This window comes from Copadichromis virginalis, linkage group LG3, assembly GCF_057382275.1.
Source record: "Copadichromis virginalis isolate Kocher_CV1m ecotype Utaka linkage group LG3, C_Virginalis_male_GT1.1, whole genome shotgun sequence".
Classification (NCBI taxonomy): domain Eukaryota; kingdom Metazoa; phylum Chordata; class Actinopteri; order Cichliformes; family Cichlidae; genus Copadichromis; species Copadichromis virginalis.
The window spans coordinates 58,754,969-58,770,670 of record NC_140620.1 but is presented as its reverse complement, the minus strand read 5'-3'; the positions used below and the strand labels follow the sequence as shown (position 1 = coordinate 58,770,670).

The window sequence follows — 15,702 nt, the reverse complement described above, 5'->3', positions numbered from 1 at the left end:
TGTGGTGTAAGTGGCCTCAGCCAGAGCCACAGGCCCTGATGTGGTGTAAGTGGCCCCAGCCGGTCACTCAGGCCCTGGTGTGGTGTAGGTGGCATCAGCTAGCAGCACAAGACATTGGAAAAGAGCCAAAAGCAGTGTCGTTAATGTGCCCTCATTAATGGGCAGCTGCTTTTGGTCTTTTAATACACCCCTTCTCTGGATCAAAAGCGGTTCAATGACATGAAAATGAAAGGCTTACAGCACCAGGTATTCCCAGGCAGTCTCCCATCCAAGTACTAACCAAGCCCAGCCCTGCTTAGCTTCCGAGATCAGACGAGGTCGGGCGTGCTCAGGGTGGTATGGCCGTAAGCTGCTGGCTCCAGCACAATGTCTCAATTTATGGATTCAAGTGATTAGGTGGCAAGTACCTGAAGTTACGAAGACAATGCTATAACCATACCTGCATGTTTGCATAATACCCTAACCCAAAGGCTCAGTTTGGCATTTATCCAACAGCACAGGCCCTGGATTGTTGAAGATGGCCTCAGGAACCAGCACAGGGCCTGGTGTGTTGTACATGGCCACAGCAAGGAGCACAGGGCCTGGTTTGGTGAAGATGGCCTCGGCCAGAAGCACAGGGCCTGGTGTGATATGAGTGGCCTGAGCAAGAGCCACAGGCCCTGGTGTGTTGTAAGTGGCCTCAGCCAGCAGCCACAGGCCCTGGTGTGGTGTAGGTGGCCTCAGCCAGCAGCCACAGGCCCTTGTGTGGTGTAAGTGGCCTCAGCCAGCAGCCACAGGCCCTGGTGTGGTGTAAGTGGCCTCAGCCAGTGCCACAGGCCCTGGTGTGGTGTAATTGGCCTCAATAGCAACTAAGGCCCTGGTGTGGTGTAAGTGGCCTGAGCAAGAGCCACATACCCTGGTGTGGTGTAATTGGCCTCAATAGCAACTAAGGCCCTGGTGTGGTGTAGGTGGCCTCAGCCAGCAGCCACAGGCCCTGGTGTGGTGTAAGTGGCCTCAGCCAGAGCAACAGGCCCTGATGTGGTGTAAGTGGCCCCAGCCGGTCACTCAGGCCCTGGTGTGGTGTAGGTGGCATCAGCTAGCAGCACAAGACAATGGAAAACAGCCAAAAGCAATGTCGTTAATGTGCCCTCATTAATGGGGAGCTGCTTCTGGTCTTTTAATACACCCCTTCTCTGGATCAAAAGCGGTTCAATGACATGAAAATGAAAGGCTTACAGCACCAGGCCCTGGATTGTTGAAGATGGCGTCAGGAACCAGCACAGGGCCTGGTGTGTTGTACATGGCCACAGCAAGCAGCACAGGGCCTGGTTTGGTGAAGATGGCCTCGGCCAGAAGCACAGGGCCTGGTGTGATATGAGTGGCCTGAGCAAGAGCCACAGGCCCTGGTGTGTTGTAAGTGGCCTCAGCCAGCAGCCACAGGCCCTGGTGTGGTGTAGGTGGCCTCAGCCAGCAGCCACAGGCCCTTGTGTGGTGTAATTGGCCTCAATAGCAACTAAGGCCCTGGTGTGGTGTAGGTGGCCTCAGCCAGCAGCCACAGGCCCTGGTGTGGTGTAAGTGGCCTCAGCCAGTGCCACAGGCCCTGGTGTGGTGTAAGTGGCCTGAGCAAGAGCCACAGACCCTGGTGTGGTGTAATTGGCCTCAATAGCAACTAAGGCCCTGGTGTGGTGTAGGTGGCCTCAGCCAGCAGCCACAGGCCCTGGTGTGGTGTAAGTGGCCTCAGCCAGCAGCCACAGGCCCTGGTGTGGTGTAAGTGGCATCAGCTAGCAGCACAAGACATTGGAAAACAGCCAAAAGCAATGTCGTTAATGTGCCCTCATTAATGGGGAGCTGCTTTTGGTCTTTTAATACACCCCTTCTCTGGATCAAAAGCGGTTCAATGACATGAAAATCAAAGGCTTACAGCACCAGGTATTCCCAGGCAGTCTCCCATCCAAGTACTAACCAAGCCCAGCCCTGTTTAGCTTCCGAGATCAGACGAGGTCAGGCGTGCTCAGGGTGGTATGGCCGTAAGCTGCTGGCTCCAGCACAATGTCTCAATTTATGGATTCAAGTGATTAGGTGGCAAGTACCTGAAGTTACGAAGACAATGCTATAACCATACCTGCATGTTTGCATAATACCCTAACCCAAAGGCTCAGTTTGGCATTTATCCAACAGCACAGGCCCTGGATTGTTGAAGATGGCCTCAGGAACCAGCACAGGGCCTGGTGTGTTGTACATGGCCACAGCAAGGAGCACAGGGCCTGGTTTGGTGAAGATGGCCTCGGCCAGAAGCGCAGGGCCTGGCGTGATATGAGAGGCCTGAGCAAGAGCCACAGGCCCTGGTGTGATGTGAGTGGCCTGAGCAAGAGCCACAGGCCCTGGTGTGGTGTAAGTGGCCTCAGCCAGCAGCCACAGGCCCTGGTGTGGTGTAAGTCGCCTCAGCCAGAAGCCACAGGCACTGGTGTGGTGTAAGTGGCCTCAGCCAGCAGCCACAGGCCCTGGTGTGGTGTAGGTGGCCTCAGCCAGCAGCCACAGGCCCTGGTGTGGTGTAGGTGGCCTCAGCCAGCAGCCACAGGCCCTGGTGTGGTGTAAGTGGCCTCAGCCAGCAGCCACAGGCCCTGGTGTGGTGTAAGTGGCCTGAGCAAGAGCCACAGGCCCTGGTGTGTTGTAAGTGGCCTGAGCAAGAGCCACAGACCCTGGTGTGGTGTAATTGGCCTCAATAGCAAATAATGCCCTGGTGTGGTGTAGGTGGCCTCAGCCAGCAGCCACAGGCCCTGGTGTGGTGTAAGTGGCCTCAGCCAGCAGCCACAGGCCCTGGTGTGGTGTAAGTCGCCTCAGCCAGAAGTCACAGGCACTGGTGTGGTGTAAGTGGCCTCAGCCAGCAGCAAAAGGGCCCTGGTGTGGTGTAAGTGGCCTCAGCCAGCAGCCACAGGCCCTGGTGTGGTGTAGGTGGCCTCAGCCAGCAGCCACAGGCCCTGGTGTGGTGTAATTGGCCTCAATAGCAACTAAGGCCCTGGTGTGGTGTAGGTGGCCTAAGCCAGCAGCCACAGGCCCTGGTGTGGTGTAAGTGGCCTCAGCCAGTGCCACAGACCCTGGTGTGGTGTAATTGGCCTCAATAGCAACTAAGGCCCTGGTGTGGTGTAGGTGGCCTCAGCCAGCAGCCACAGGCCCTGGTGTGGTGTAAGTGGCCTCAGCCAGCAGCCACAGGCCCTGGTGTGGTGTAAGTGGCCCCAGCCGGTCCCTCAGGCCCTTGTGTGGTGTAGGTTGCATCAGCTAGCAGCACAAGACATTGGAAAAGAGCCAAAAGCAATGTCGTTAATGTGCCCTCATTAATGGGCAGATGCTTTTGGTCTTTTAATACACCCCTTCTCTGGATCAAAAGCGGTTCAATGACATGAAAATGAAAGGCTTACAGTACCAGGTATTCCCAGGCAGTCTCCCATCCAAGTACTAACCAAGCACAGCCCTGCTTAGCTTCCGAGATCAGACGAGGTCAGGCGTGCTCAGGGTGGTATGGCCGTAAGCTGATGGCCCCAGCACAATGTCTCAATTTATGGATTCAAGTGATTAGGTGGCAAGTACCTGAAGTTACGAAGACAATCCTATAACCATACCTGCATGTTTGCATAATACCCTAACCCAAAGGCTCAGTTTGGCATTTATCCAACAGCACAGGCCCTGGATTGTTGAAGATGGCCTCTGGAACCAGCACAGGGCCTGGTGTGTTGTACATGGCCACAGCAAGCAGCACAGGGCCTGGTTTGGTGAAGATGGCCTCGGCCAGAAGCGCAGGGCCTGGCGTGATATGAGTGGCCTGAGCAAGAGCCACAGGCCCTGGTGTGGTGTGAGTGGCCTGAGCAAGAGCCACAGGCCCTTGTGTGGTGTAATTGGCCTCAATAGCAACTAAGGCCCTGGTGTGGTGTAGGTGGCCTCAGCCAGCAGCCACAGGCCCTGGTGTGGTGTAAGTGGCCTCAGCCAGCAGCCACAGGCCCTGGTGTGGTGTAAGTGGCATCAGCTAGCAGCACAAGACATTGGAAAACAGCCAAAAGCAATGTCGTTAATGTGCCCTCATTAATGGGCAGCTGCTTTTGGTCTTTTAATACACCCCTTCTCTGGATCAAAAGCGGTTCAATGACATGAAAATGAAAGGCTTACAGCACCAGGTATTCCTAGGCAGTCTCCCATCCAAGTACTAACCAAGCCCAGCCCTGCTTAGCTTCCGAGATCAGACGAGGTCGGGCGTGCTCAGGGTGGTATGGCCGTAAGCTGCTAGCCCCAGCACAATGTCTCAATTTATGGATTCAAGTGATTAGGTGTCAAGTACCTGAAGTTACGAAGACAATCCTATAACCATACCTGCATGTTTGCATAATACCCTAACCCAAAGGCTCAGTTTGGCATTTATCCAACAGCACAGGCCCTGGATTGTTGAAGATGGCCTCAAGAACCAGCACAGGACCTGGTGTGTTTTACATGGCCACAGCAAGCAGCACAGGGCCTGGTTTGGTGAAGATGGCCTCAGCAAGCAGCCACAGGCCCTGGTTTGGTGTAAGTGGCCTCAGCCAGCAGCCACAGGCCCTGGTGTGGTGTAAGTGGCCTCAGCCAGCAGCCACAGGCACTGGTGTAGTCTAAGTGGCCTCAGCCAGTGCCGCAGGCCCTGGTGTGGTGTAAGTGGCCTGAGTAAGAGCCACAGGCCCTGGTGTGGTGTAAGTGGCCTCAGCCAGCAGCCACAGGCCCTGGTGTGGTGTAAGTGGCCTGAGCAAGTGCCACAGGCCCTGGTGTGGTGTAAGTGGCCTAAGCCAGAGCCACAGGCCCTGGTGTGGTGTAAGTGGCCTGAGCAAGAGCCACAGTGCCTGGTTTGGTGAAGATGGCCTCGGCCAGAAGCGCAGGGCCTGGTGTGATGTGAGTGGCCTGAGCAAGAGCCACAGGCCCTGGTGTGGTGTAAGTGGCCTCAGCCAGCAGCCACAGTCCCTGGTGTGGTGTAAGTCGCCTCAGCCAGAAGCCACAGGCACTGGTGTGGTGTAAGTGGCCTCAGCCAGCAGCAAAAGGGCCCTGGTGTGGTGTAGGTTGCATCAGCTAGCAGCACAAGACATTGGAAAAGAGCCAAAAGCAATGTCGTTAATGTGCCCTCATTAATGGGCAGATGCTTTTGGTCTTTTAATACACCCCTTCTCTGGATCAAAAGCGGTTCAATGACATGAAAATGAAAGGCTTACAGCACCAGGTATTCCCAGGCAGTCTCCCATCCAAGTACTAACCAAGCCCAGCCCTGCTTAGCTTCCGAGATCAGACGAGGTCAGGCGTGCTCAGGGTGGTATGGCCGTAAGCTGATGGCCCCAGCACAATGTCTCAATTTATGGATTCAAGTGATTAGGTGGCAAGTACCTGAAGTTACGAAGACAATCCTATAACCATACCTGCATGTTTGCATAATACCCTAACCCAAAGGCTCAGTTTGGCATTTATCCAACAGCACAGGCCCTGGATTGTTGAAGATGGCCTCTGGAACCAGCACAGGACCTGGTGTGTTGTACATGGCCACAGCAAGCAGCACAGGGCCTGGTTTGGTGAAGATGGCCTCGGCCAGAAGCGCAGGGCCTGGCGTGATATGAGTGGCCTGAGCAAGAGCCACAGGCCCTGGTGTGGTGTGAGTGGCCTGAGCAAGAGCCACAGGCCCTGGTGTGGTGTAAGTGGCCTGAGCAAGAGCCACAGGCCCTGGTGTGGTGTAATTGGCCTCAATAGCAACTAAGGCCCTGGTTTGGTGTATGTGGCCTCAGCCAGCAAATAAGGCCGTGGTGTGGTGTAGGTGGCATCAGCTAGCAGCACAAGACATTGGAAAACAGCCAAAAGCAATGTCGTTAATGTGCCCTCATTAATGGGCAGCTGCTTTTGCTCTTTTAATACACCCCTTCTCTGGATCAAAAGCGGTTCAATGACATGAAAATGAAAGGCTTACAGCACCAGGTATTCCCAGGCAGTCTCCCATCCAAGTACTAACCAAGCCCAGCCCTGCTTAGCTTCCGAGATCAGTCGAGGTCGGGGGTGCTCAGGGTGGTATGGCCGTAAGCTGCTGGCCCCAGCACAATGTCTCAATTTATGGATTCAAGTGATTAGGTGGCAAGTACCTGAAGTTACGAAGACAATCCTATAACCATACCTGCATGTTTGCATAATACCCTAACCCAAAGGCTCAGTTTGGCATTTATCCAACAGCACAGGCCCTGGATTGTTGAAGATGGCCTCAGGAACCAGCACAGGGCCTGGTGTGTTGTACATGGCCACAGCAAGGAGCACAGGGCCTGGTTTGGTGAAGATGGCCTCGGCCAGAAGCGCAGGGCCTGGTGTGATGTGAGTGGCCTGAGCAAGAGCCACAGGCCTTGGTGTGGTGTAAGTGGCCTCAGCCAGCAGCCACAGGCACTGGTGTGGTGTAAGTCGCCTCAGCCAGAAGCCACAGGCACTGGTGTGGTGTAAGTGGCCTCAGCCAGCAGCCACAGGCCCTGGTGTGGTGTAGGTGGCCTCAGCCAGCAGCCACAGGCCCTGGTGTGGTGTAAGTGGCCTCAGCCAGCAGCCACAGGCCCTGGTGTGGTGTAAGTGGCCTCAGCCAGCAGCCACAGGCCCTGGTGTGGTGTAAGTGGCCTCAGCCAGTGCCACAGGCCCTGGTGTGGTGTAAGTGGCCTGAGCAAGAGCCACAGACCCTGGTGTGGTGTAATTGGCCTCAGCCAGCAGCCACAGGCCCTGGTGTGGTGTAAGTCGCCTCAGACAGAAGCCACAGGCCCTGGTGTGGTGTAGGTGGCCTCAGCCACCAGCCACAGGCCCTGGTGTGGTGTAAGTGGCCTCAGCCAGCAGCCACAGGCCCTGGTGTGGTGTAAGTGGCCTCAGCCAGCAGCCACAGGCCATGGTGTGGTGTAAGTGGCCTCAGCCAGTGCCACAGGCCCTGGTGTGGTGTAAGTGGCCTGAGCAAGAGCCACAGGCCCTGGTGTGGTGTAAGTGGCCTGAGCAAGAGCCACAGACCCTGGTGTGGTGTAATTGGCCTGAATAGCAAATAAGGCCCTGGTGTGGTGTAAGTGGAATCAGCCAGCAGCCACAGGCCCTGGTGTGGTTTAAGTGGCCTGAGCCAGAGCCACAGGCCCTGGTGTGGTGTAACTGGCCTGAATAGCAAATAAGGCCCTGGTGTGGTGTAAGTGGCCTCAGCCAGAGCCACAGGCCCTGGTGTGGTGTAAGTGGCCTCAATAGCAACTAAGGCCCTGGTGTGGTGTAAGTGGCCTCAGCCAACAGCCACAGGCCCTGGTATGGTGTAAGTGGCCTCAGCCAGCAGCCACAGGCCCTGGTGTGGTGTAAGTGGCCAGAAGCGCAGGGCCTGGTGTGATGTGAGTGGCCTGAGCAAGAGCCACAGACCCTGGTGTGGTGTAATTGGCCTCAATAGCAACTAAGGCCCTGGTGTGGTGTATGTGGCCTCAGCCAGCAGCCACAGGCCCTGGTGTGGTGTAACTGGCCTCAGCCAGCAGCCACAGGCCCTGGTGTGGTGTAAGTGGCCTCAGCCAGAGCCACAGGCCCTGATGTGGTGTAAGTCGCCTCAGCTAGCAGCACAGGGCCTGGTTTGGTGAAGATGGCCTCGGCCAGAAGCGCAGGGCCTGGTGTGATGTGAGTGGCCTGAGCAAGAGCCACAGGCCCTGGTGTGTTGTAAGTGGCCTCAGCCAGCAGCCACAGGCCCTGGTGTGGTGTAGGTGGCCTCAGCCAGCAGCCACAGGCCCTGGTGTGGTGTAAGTGGCCTCAGCCAGTGCCACAGGCCCTGGTGTGGTGTAATTGGCCTCAATAGCAACTAAGGCCCTGGTGTGGTGTAAGTGGCCTGAGCAAGAGCCACATACCCTGGTGTGGTGTAATTGGCCTCAATAGCAACTAAGGCCCTGGTGTGGTGTAGGTGGCCTCAGCCAGCAGCCACAGGCCCTGGTGTGGTGTAAGTGGCCTCAGCCAGAGCAACAGGCCCTGATGTGGTGTAAGTGGCCCAAGCCGGTCACTCAGGCCCTGGTGTGGTGTAGGTGGCATCAGCTAGCAGCACAAGACATTGGAAAACAGCCAAAAGCAATGTCGTTAATGTGCCCTCATTAATGGGGAGCTGCTTCTGGTCTTTTAATACACCCCTTCTCTGGATCAAAAGCTGTTCAATGACATGAAAGGCTTACAGCACCAGGTATTCCCAGGAAGTCTCCCATCCAAGTACTAAACAAGCCCAGCCCTGCTTAGCTTCCGAGATCAGACGAGGTCGGGCGTGCTCAGGGTGGTATGGCCGTAAGCTGCTGGCCCCAGCACAATGTCTCAATTTATGGATTCAAGTGATTAGGTGGCAAGTACCTGAAGTTACGAAGACAATCCTATAACCATACCTGCATGTTTGCATAATACCCTAACCAAAAGGCTCAGTTTGGCATTTATCCAACAGCACAGGCCCTGGATTGTTGAAGATGGCCTCAAGAACCAGCACAGGACCTGGTGTGTTTTACATGGCCACAGCAAGCAGCACAGGGCCTGGTTTGGTGAAGATGGCCTCAGCAAGCAGCCACAGGCCCTGGTTTGGTGTAAGTGGCCTCAGCTAGCAGCCACAGGCCCTGGTGTGGTGTGAGTGGCCTCAGCCAGCAGCCACAGGCCCTGGTGTGGTCTAAGTGGCCTCAGCCAGTGCCACAGGCCCTGGTGTGGTGTAAGTGGCCTGAGCAAGAGCCACAGGCCCTGGTGTGGTGTAGGTGGCCTCAGCCAGCAGCCACAGGCCCTGGTGTGGTGTAAGTGGCCTGAGCAAGTGCCACAGGCCCTGGTGTGGTGTAAGTGGCCTAAGCAAGAGCCACAGGCCCTGGTGTGGTGTAAGTGGCCTCAATAGCAAATAAGGCCCTGGTGTGGTGTAAGTGGCCTGAGCAAGAACCACAGGGCCTGGTTTGGTGAAGATGGCCTCGGCCAGAAGCGCAGGGCCTGGTGTGATGTGAGTGGCCTGAGCAAGAGCCACAGGCCCTGGTGTGGTGTAAGTGGCCTCAGCCAGCAGCCACAGGCCCTGGTGTGGTGTAATTGGCCTCAGCCAGAAGCCACAGGCACTGGTGTGGTGTAAGTGGCCTCAGCCAGCAGCAAAAGGGCCCTGGTGTGGTGTAGGTGGCCTCAGCCAGCAGCCACAGGCCCTGGTGTGGTGTAAGTGGCCTCAATAGCAACTAAGGCCCTGGTGTGGTGTAAGTGGCTTCAGCCAGCAGCCACAGGCCCTGGTGTGGTGTAAGTGGCCTCAGCCAGCAGCCACAGGCCCTGGTGTGGTGTAGGTGGCCTCAGCCAGCAGCCACAGGCCCTGGTGTGGTGTAAGTGGCCTCAATAGCAACTAAGGCCCTGGTGTGGTGTAAGTGGCTTCAGCCAGCAGCCACAGGCTCTGGTGTGGTGTAACTGGCCTCAGCCAGCAGCCACAGGCCCTGGTGTGGTGTAAGTGGCCACAGCCGGTCACTCAGGCCCTGGTGTGGTGTAAGTGGCCTCAGCCAGCAGCCACAGGCCCTGGTGTGGTGTAAGTGGCCTCAGCCAGTGCCACAGGCCCTGGTGTGGTGTAAGTGGCCTGAGCAAGAGCCACAGGCCCTGGTGTGGTGTAAGTGGCCTGAGCAAGAGCCACAGACCCTGGTGTGGTGTAATTGGCCTCAATAGCAACTAATGCCCTGGTGTGGTGTAGGTGGCCTCAGCCAGCAGCCACAGGCCCTGGTGTGGTGTAAGTGGCCTGAGCAAGAGCCACAGGCCCTGGTGTGGTGTAAGTGGCCTGAGCAAGAGCCACAGACCCTGGTGTGGTGTAAGTGGCCTCAATAGCAAATAAGGCCCTGGTGTGGTGTAAGTGGCCTGAGCAAGAACCACAGGGCCTGGTTTGGTGAAGATGGCCTCGGCCAGAAGCGCAGGGCCTGGTGTGATGTGAGTGGCCTGAGCAAGAGCCACAGGCCCTGGTGTGGTGTAAGTCGCCTCAGCCAGCAGCCACAGGCCCTGGTGTGGTGTAATTGGCCTCAGCCAGAAGCCACAGGCACTGGTGTGGTGTAAGTGGCCTCAGCCAGCAGCAAAAGGGCCCTGGTGTGGTGTAGGTGGCCTCAGCCAGCAGCCACAGGCCCTGGTGTGGTGTAAGTGGCCTCAATAGCAACTAAGGCCCTGGTGTGGTGTAAGTGGCTTCAGCCAGCAGCCACAGGCCCTGGTGTGGTGTAAGTCGCCTCAGCCAGCAGCCACAGGCCCTTGTGTGGTGTAAGTGGCCTCAGCCAGCAGCCACAGGCCCTGGTGTGGTGTAAGTGGCCTCAGCCAGTGCCACAGGCCCTGGTGTGGTGTAATTGGCCTCAATAGCAACTAAGGCCCTGGTGTGGTGTAAGTGGCCTGAGCAAGAGCCACATACCCTGGTGTGGTGTAATTGGCCTCAATAGCAACTAAGGCCCTGGTGTGGTGTAGGTGGCCTCAGCCAGCAGCCACAGGCCCTGGTGTGGTGTAAGTGGCCTCAGCCAGAGCAACAGGCCCTGATGTGGTGTAAGTGGCCCCAGCCGGTCACTCAGGCCCTGGTGTGGTGTAGGTGGCATCAGCTAGCAGCACAAGACAATGGAAAACAGCCAAAAGCAATGTCGTTAATGTGCCCTCATTAATGGGGAGCTGCTTCTGGTCTTTTAATACACCCCTTCTCTGGATCAAAAGCGGTTCAATGACATGAAAATGAAAGGCTTACAGCACCAGGTATTCCCAGGCAGTCTCCCATCCAAGTACTAACCAAGCCCAGCCCTGCTTAGCTTCCGAGATCAGACGAGGTCGGGCGTGCTCAGGGTGGTATGGCCGTAAGCTGCTGGCTCCAGCACAATGTCTCAATTTATGGATTCAAGTGATTAGGTGGCAAGTACCTGAAGTTACGAAGACAATCCTATAACCATACCTGCATGTTTGCATAATACCCTAACCCAAAGGCTCAGTTTGGCATTTATCCAACAGCACAGGCCCTGGATTGTTGAAGATGGCCTCAAGAACCAGCACAGGACCTGGTGTGTTTTACATGGCCACAGCAAGCAGCACAGGGCCTGGTTTGGTGAAGATGGCCTCAGCAAGCAGCCACAGGCCCTGGTTTGGTGTAAGTGGCCTCAGCCAGCAGCCACAGGCCCTGGTGTGGTGTAAGTGGCCTCAGCCAGCAGCCACAGGCCCTGGTGTGGTCTAAGTGGCCTCAGCCAGTGCCACAGGCCCTGGTGTGGTGTAAGTGGCCTGAGTAAGAGCCACAGGCCCTGGTGTGGTGTAAGTGGCCTCAGCCAGCAGCCACAGGCCCTGGTGTGGTGTAAGTGGCCTGAGCAAGTGCCACAGGCCCTGGTGTGGTGTAAGTGGCCTAAGCCAGAGCCACAGGCCCTGGTGTGGTGTAAGTGGCCTGAGCAAGAGCCACAGGGCCTGGTTTGGTGAAGATGGCCTCGGCCAGAAGCGCAGGGCCTGGTGTGATGTGAGTGGCCTGAGCAAGAGCCACAGGCCCTGGTGTGGTGTAAGTGGCCTGAGCAAGAGCCACAGGCCCTGGTGTGGTGTAAGTGGCCTGAGCAAGTGCCACAGGCCCTGGTGTGGTGTAAGTGGCCTAAGCCAGAGCCACAGGCCCTGGTGTGGTGTAAGTGGCCTGAGCAAGAGCCACAGGGCCTGGTTTGGTGAAGATGGCCTCGGCCAGAAGCGCAGGGCCTGGTGTGATGTGAGTGGCCTGAGCAAGAGCCACAGGCCCTGGTGTGGTGTAAGTGGCCTCAGCCAGCAGCCACAGGCCCTGGTGTGGTGTAAGTCGCCTCAGCCAGAAGCCACAGGCACTGGTGTGGTGTAAGTGGCCTCAGCCAGCAGCAAAAGGGCCCTGGTGTGGTGTAAGTCGCCTCAGCCAGCAGCCACAGGCCCTGGTGTGGTGTAGATGGCCTCAGCCAGCAGCCACAGGCCCTGGTGTGGTGTAAGTGGCCTCAGCCAGCAGCCACAGGCCCTGGTGTGGTCTAAGTGGCCTCAGCCAGAAGCACAGGGCCTGGTGTGATATGAGTGGCCTGAGCAAGAGCCACAGGCCCTGGTGTGGTGTAAGTGGCATGAGCAAGAGCCACAGGCCCTGGTGTGGTGTAAGTGGCCTGAGCAAGAGCCACAGGCCCTGGTGTGGTGTAGGTGGCCTCAGCCAGCAGCCACAGGCCCTGGTGTGGTGTAGGTGGCCTCAGCCAGCAGCCACAAGCCCTTGTGTGGTGTAAGTGGCCTCAGCCAGCAGCCACAGGCCCTGGTGTGGTGTAAGTGGCCTCAGCCAGTGCCACAGGCCCTGGTGTGGTGTAAGTGGCCTGAGCAAGAGCCACAGACCATGGTGTGGTGTAATTGGCCTCAATAGCAACTAAGGCCCTGGTGTGGTGTAAGTGGCCTCAGCCAGCAGCCACAGGCCCTGGTGTGGTGTAAGTGGCCTCAGCCAGAGGCCACAGGCCCTGGTGTGGTGTAAGTGGCCTCAGCCAGAGCCACAGGCCCTGATGTGGTGTAAGTGGCCCCAGCCGGTCACTCAGGCCCTGGTGTGGTGTAGGTGGCATCAGCTAGCAGCACAAGACATTGGAAAACAGCCAAAAGCAATGTCGTTAATGTGCCCTCATTAATGGGCAGCTGCTTTTGGTCTTTTAATACACCCCTTCTCTGGATCAAAAGCGGTTCAATGACATGAAAATGAAAGGCTTACAGCACCAGGTATTCCCAGGCAGGCTCCCATCCAAGTACTAACCAAGCCCAGCCCTGCTCAGCTTCCGAGATCAGACGAGGTCGGGCGTGCTCAGGGTGGTATGGCCGTAAGCTGCTGGCCCCAGCACAATGTCTCAATTTATGGATTCAGGTGATTAGGTGGCAAGTACCTGAAGTTACGAAGACAATCCTATAACCCTACCTTCATGTTTGCATAATACCCTAACCCAAAGGCTCAGTTTAGCATTTATCCAACAGCACAGGCCCTGGATTGTTGAAGATGGCCTCAGGAACCAGCACAGGGCCTGGTGTGTTGTACATGGCCACAGCTAGCAGCACAGGGCCTGGTTTGGTGAAGATGGCCTCGGCCAGAAGCGCAGGGCCTGGTGTGATGTGAGTGGCCTGAGCAAGAGCCACAGGCCCTGGTGTGGTGTACGTGGCCTCAGCCAGCAGCCACAGGCCTGGTGTGGTGTAAGTCGCCTCAGCCAGAAGCCACAGGCCCTGGTGTGGTGTAAGTGGCCTCAGCCAGCAGCCACAGGCCCTGGTGTGGTGTAAGTGGCCTGAGCAAGAGCCACAGGCCCTGGTGTGGTGTAAGTGGCCTCAGCCAGCAGCCACAGGCCCTGGTGTGGTGTAAGTGGCCTGAGCAAGTGCCACAGGCCCTGGTGTGGTGTAAGTGGCCTCAATAGCAAATAAGGCCCTGGTGTGGTGTAAGTGGCCTGAGCAAGAACCACAGGGCCTGGTTTGGTGAAGATGGCCTCGGCCAGAAGCGCAGGGCCTGGTGTGATGTGAGTGGCCTGAGCAAGAGCCACAGGCCCTGGTGTGGTGTAAGTGGCCTCAGCCAGCAGCCACAGGCCCTGGTGTGGTGTAAGTGGCCTCAGCCAGAAGCCACATGCACTGGTGTGGTGTAAGTGGCCTCAGCCAGCAGCAAAAGGGCCCTGGTGTGGTGTAGGTGGCCTCAGCCAGCAGCCACAGGCCCTGGTGTGGTGTAAGTGGCCTCAATAGCAACTAAGGCCCTGGTGTGGTGTAAGTGGCTTCAGCCAGCAGCCACAGGCCCTGGTGTGGTGTAAGTGGCCTCAGCCAGCAGCCACAGGCCCTGGTGTGGTGTAGGTGGCCTCAGCCAGCAGCCACAGGCCCTGGTGTGGTGTAAGTGGCCTCAATAGCAACTAAGGCCCTGGTGTGGTGTAAGTGGCTTCAGCCAGCAGCCACAGGCTCTGGTGTGGTGTAACTGGCCTCAGCCAGCAGCCACAGGCCCTGGTGTGGTGTAAGTGGCCTCAGCCAGAGCCACAGGCCCTGATGTGGTGTAAGTGGCCTCAGCCAGCAGCCACAGGCCCTGGTGTGGTGTAAGTGGCCTCAGCCAGTGCCACAGGCCCTGGTGTGGTGTAAGTGGCCTGAGCAAGAGCCACAGACCATGGTGTGGTGTAATTGGCCTCAATAGCAACTAAGGCCCTGGTGTGGTGTAAGTGGCCTCAGCCAGCAGCCACAGGCCCTGGTGTGGTGTAAGTGGCCTCAGCCAGCAGCCACAGGCCCTGGTGTGGTGTAAGTGGCCTCAGCCAGTGCCACAGGCCCTGGTGTGGTGTAATTGGCCTCAATAGCAACTAAGGCCCTGGTGTGGTGTAAGTGGCCTGAGCAAGAGCCACATACCCTGGTGTGGTGTAATTGGCCTCAATAGCAACTAAGGCCCTGGTGTGGTGTAGGTGGCCTCAGCCAGCAGCCACAGGCCCTGGTGTGGTGTAAGTGGCCTCAGCCAGAGCAACAGGCCCTGATGTGGTGTAAGTGGCCCCAGCCGGTCACTCAGGCCCTGGTGTGGTGTAGGTGGCATCAGCTAGCAGCCACAGGCCCTGGTGTGGTGTAAGTGGCCTCAGCCAGTGCCACAGGCCCTGGTGTGGTGTAAGTGGCCTGAGCAAGAGCCACAGACCCTGGTGTGGTGTAATTGGCCTCAATAGCAACTAAGGCCCTGGTGTGGTGTAGGTGGCCTCAGCCAGCAGCCACAGGCCCTGGTGTGGTGTAAGTGGCCTCAGCCAGCAGCCACAGGCCCTGGTGTGGTGTAAGTGGCATCAGCTAGCAGCACAAGACATTGGAAAACAGCCAAAAGCAATGTCGTTAATGTGCCCTCATTAATGGGGAGCTGCTTTTGGTCTTTTAATACACCCCTTCTCTGGATCAAAAGCGGTTCAATGACATGAAAATGAAAGGCTTACAGCACCAGGTATTCCCAGGCAGTCTCCCATCCAAGTACTAACCAAGCCCAGCCCTGCTTAGCTTCCGAGATCAGACGAGGTCAGGCGTGCTCACGGTGGTATGGCCGTAAGCTGCTGGCTCCAGCACAATGTCTCAATTTATGGATTCAAGTGATTAGGTGGCAAGTACCTGAAGTTACGAAGACAATGCTATAACCATACCTGCATGTTTGCATAATACCCTAACCCAAAGGCTCAGTTTGGCATTTATCCAACAGCACAGGCCCTGGATTGTTGAAGATGGCCTCAGGAACCAGCACAGGGCCTGGTGTGTTGTACATGGCCACAGCAAGGAGCACAGGGCCTGGTTTGGTGAAGATGGCCTCGGCCAGAAGCGCAGGGCCTGGTGTGGTGTAAGTCGCCTCAGCCAGAAGCCACAGGCACTGGTGTGGTGTAAGTGGCCTAAGCCAGAGCCACAGGCCCTGGTGTGGTGTAAGTGGCCTCAATAGCAAATAAGGCCCTGGTGTGATATGAGTGGCCTGAGCAAGAGCCACAGGCCCTGGTGTGGTGTAAGTGGCATGAGCAAGAGCCACAGGCCCTGGTGTGGTGTAAGTGGCCTGAGCAAGAGCCAGAGGCCCTGGTGTGGTGTAGGTGGCCTCAGCCAGCAGCCACAGGCCCTGGTGTGGTGTAGGTGGCCTCAGCCAGCAGCCACAAGCCCTTGTGTGGTGTAAGTGGCCTCAGCCAGCAGCCACAGGCCCTGGTGTGGTGTAAGTGGCCTCAGCCAGTGCCACAGGCCCTGGTGTGGTGTAAGTGGCCTGAGCAAGAGCCACAGACCATGGTGTGGTGTAATTGGCCTCAATAGCAACTAAGGCCCTGGTGTGGTGTA

The 15,702-nt window shown here is 57.2% G+C and overlaps 5 non-coding genes and 5 pseudogenes across 5 annotated transcripts; all 10 read right to left on the bottom strand.

The window, feature by feature from the left end:
* Positions 1 to 231: 231 nt before the first annotated feature.
* On the bottom strand, positions 232 to 350 carry LOC146716031 (5S ribosomal RNA). The gene has a single exon (XR_014919636.1). It is a non-coding gene; the product is annotated as a 5S ribosomal RNA (ribosomal RNA).
* Positions 351 to 1,893: 1,543 nt separating this feature from the next.
* Positions 1,894 to 2,012, bottom strand: LOC146716030 (5S ribosomal RNA; annotated as a pseudogene).
* Positions 2,013 to 3,388: 1,376 nt separating this feature from the next.
* On the bottom strand, positions 3,389 to 3,507 carry LOC146716029 (5S ribosomal RNA; annotated as a pseudogene).
* Positions 3,508 to 4,130: 623 nt separating this feature from the next.
* Positions 4,131 to 4,249, bottom strand: LOC146716028 (5S ribosomal RNA). Its single transcript, XR_014919385.1, has one exon. It is a non-coding gene; the product is annotated as a 5S ribosomal RNA (ribosomal RNA).
* A 942-nt stretch (positions 4,250 to 5,191) lies between these two features.
* Positions 5,192 to 5,310, bottom strand: LOC146716027 (5S ribosomal RNA). Its single transcript, XR_014919909.1, has one exon. It is a non-coding gene; the product is annotated as a 5S ribosomal RNA (ribosomal RNA).
* Positions 5,311 to 5,931: 621 nt separating this feature from the next.
* Positions 5,932 to 6,050, bottom strand: LOC146716026 (5S ribosomal RNA; annotated as a pseudogene).
* Positions 6,051 to 8,155: 2,105 nt separating this feature from the next.
* Positions 8,156 to 8,274, bottom strand: LOC146716025 (5S ribosomal RNA). Its single transcript, XR_014919358.1, has one exon. It is a non-coding gene; the product is annotated as a 5S ribosomal RNA (ribosomal RNA).
* Positions 8,275 to 10,668: 2,394 nt separating this feature from the next.
* Positions 10,669 to 10,787, bottom strand: LOC146716024 (5S ribosomal RNA). The gene has a single exon (XR_014919635.1). It is a non-coding gene; the product is annotated as a 5S ribosomal RNA (ribosomal RNA).
* Positions 10,788 to 12,633: 1,846 nt separating this feature from the next.
* Positions 12,634 to 12,752, bottom strand: LOC146716023 (5S ribosomal RNA; annotated as a pseudogene).
* A 2,078-nt stretch (positions 12,753 to 14,830) lies between these two features.
* Positions 14,831 to 14,949, bottom strand: LOC146716022 (5S ribosomal RNA; annotated as a pseudogene).
* Positions 14,950 to 15,702: the final 753 nt, after the last annotated feature.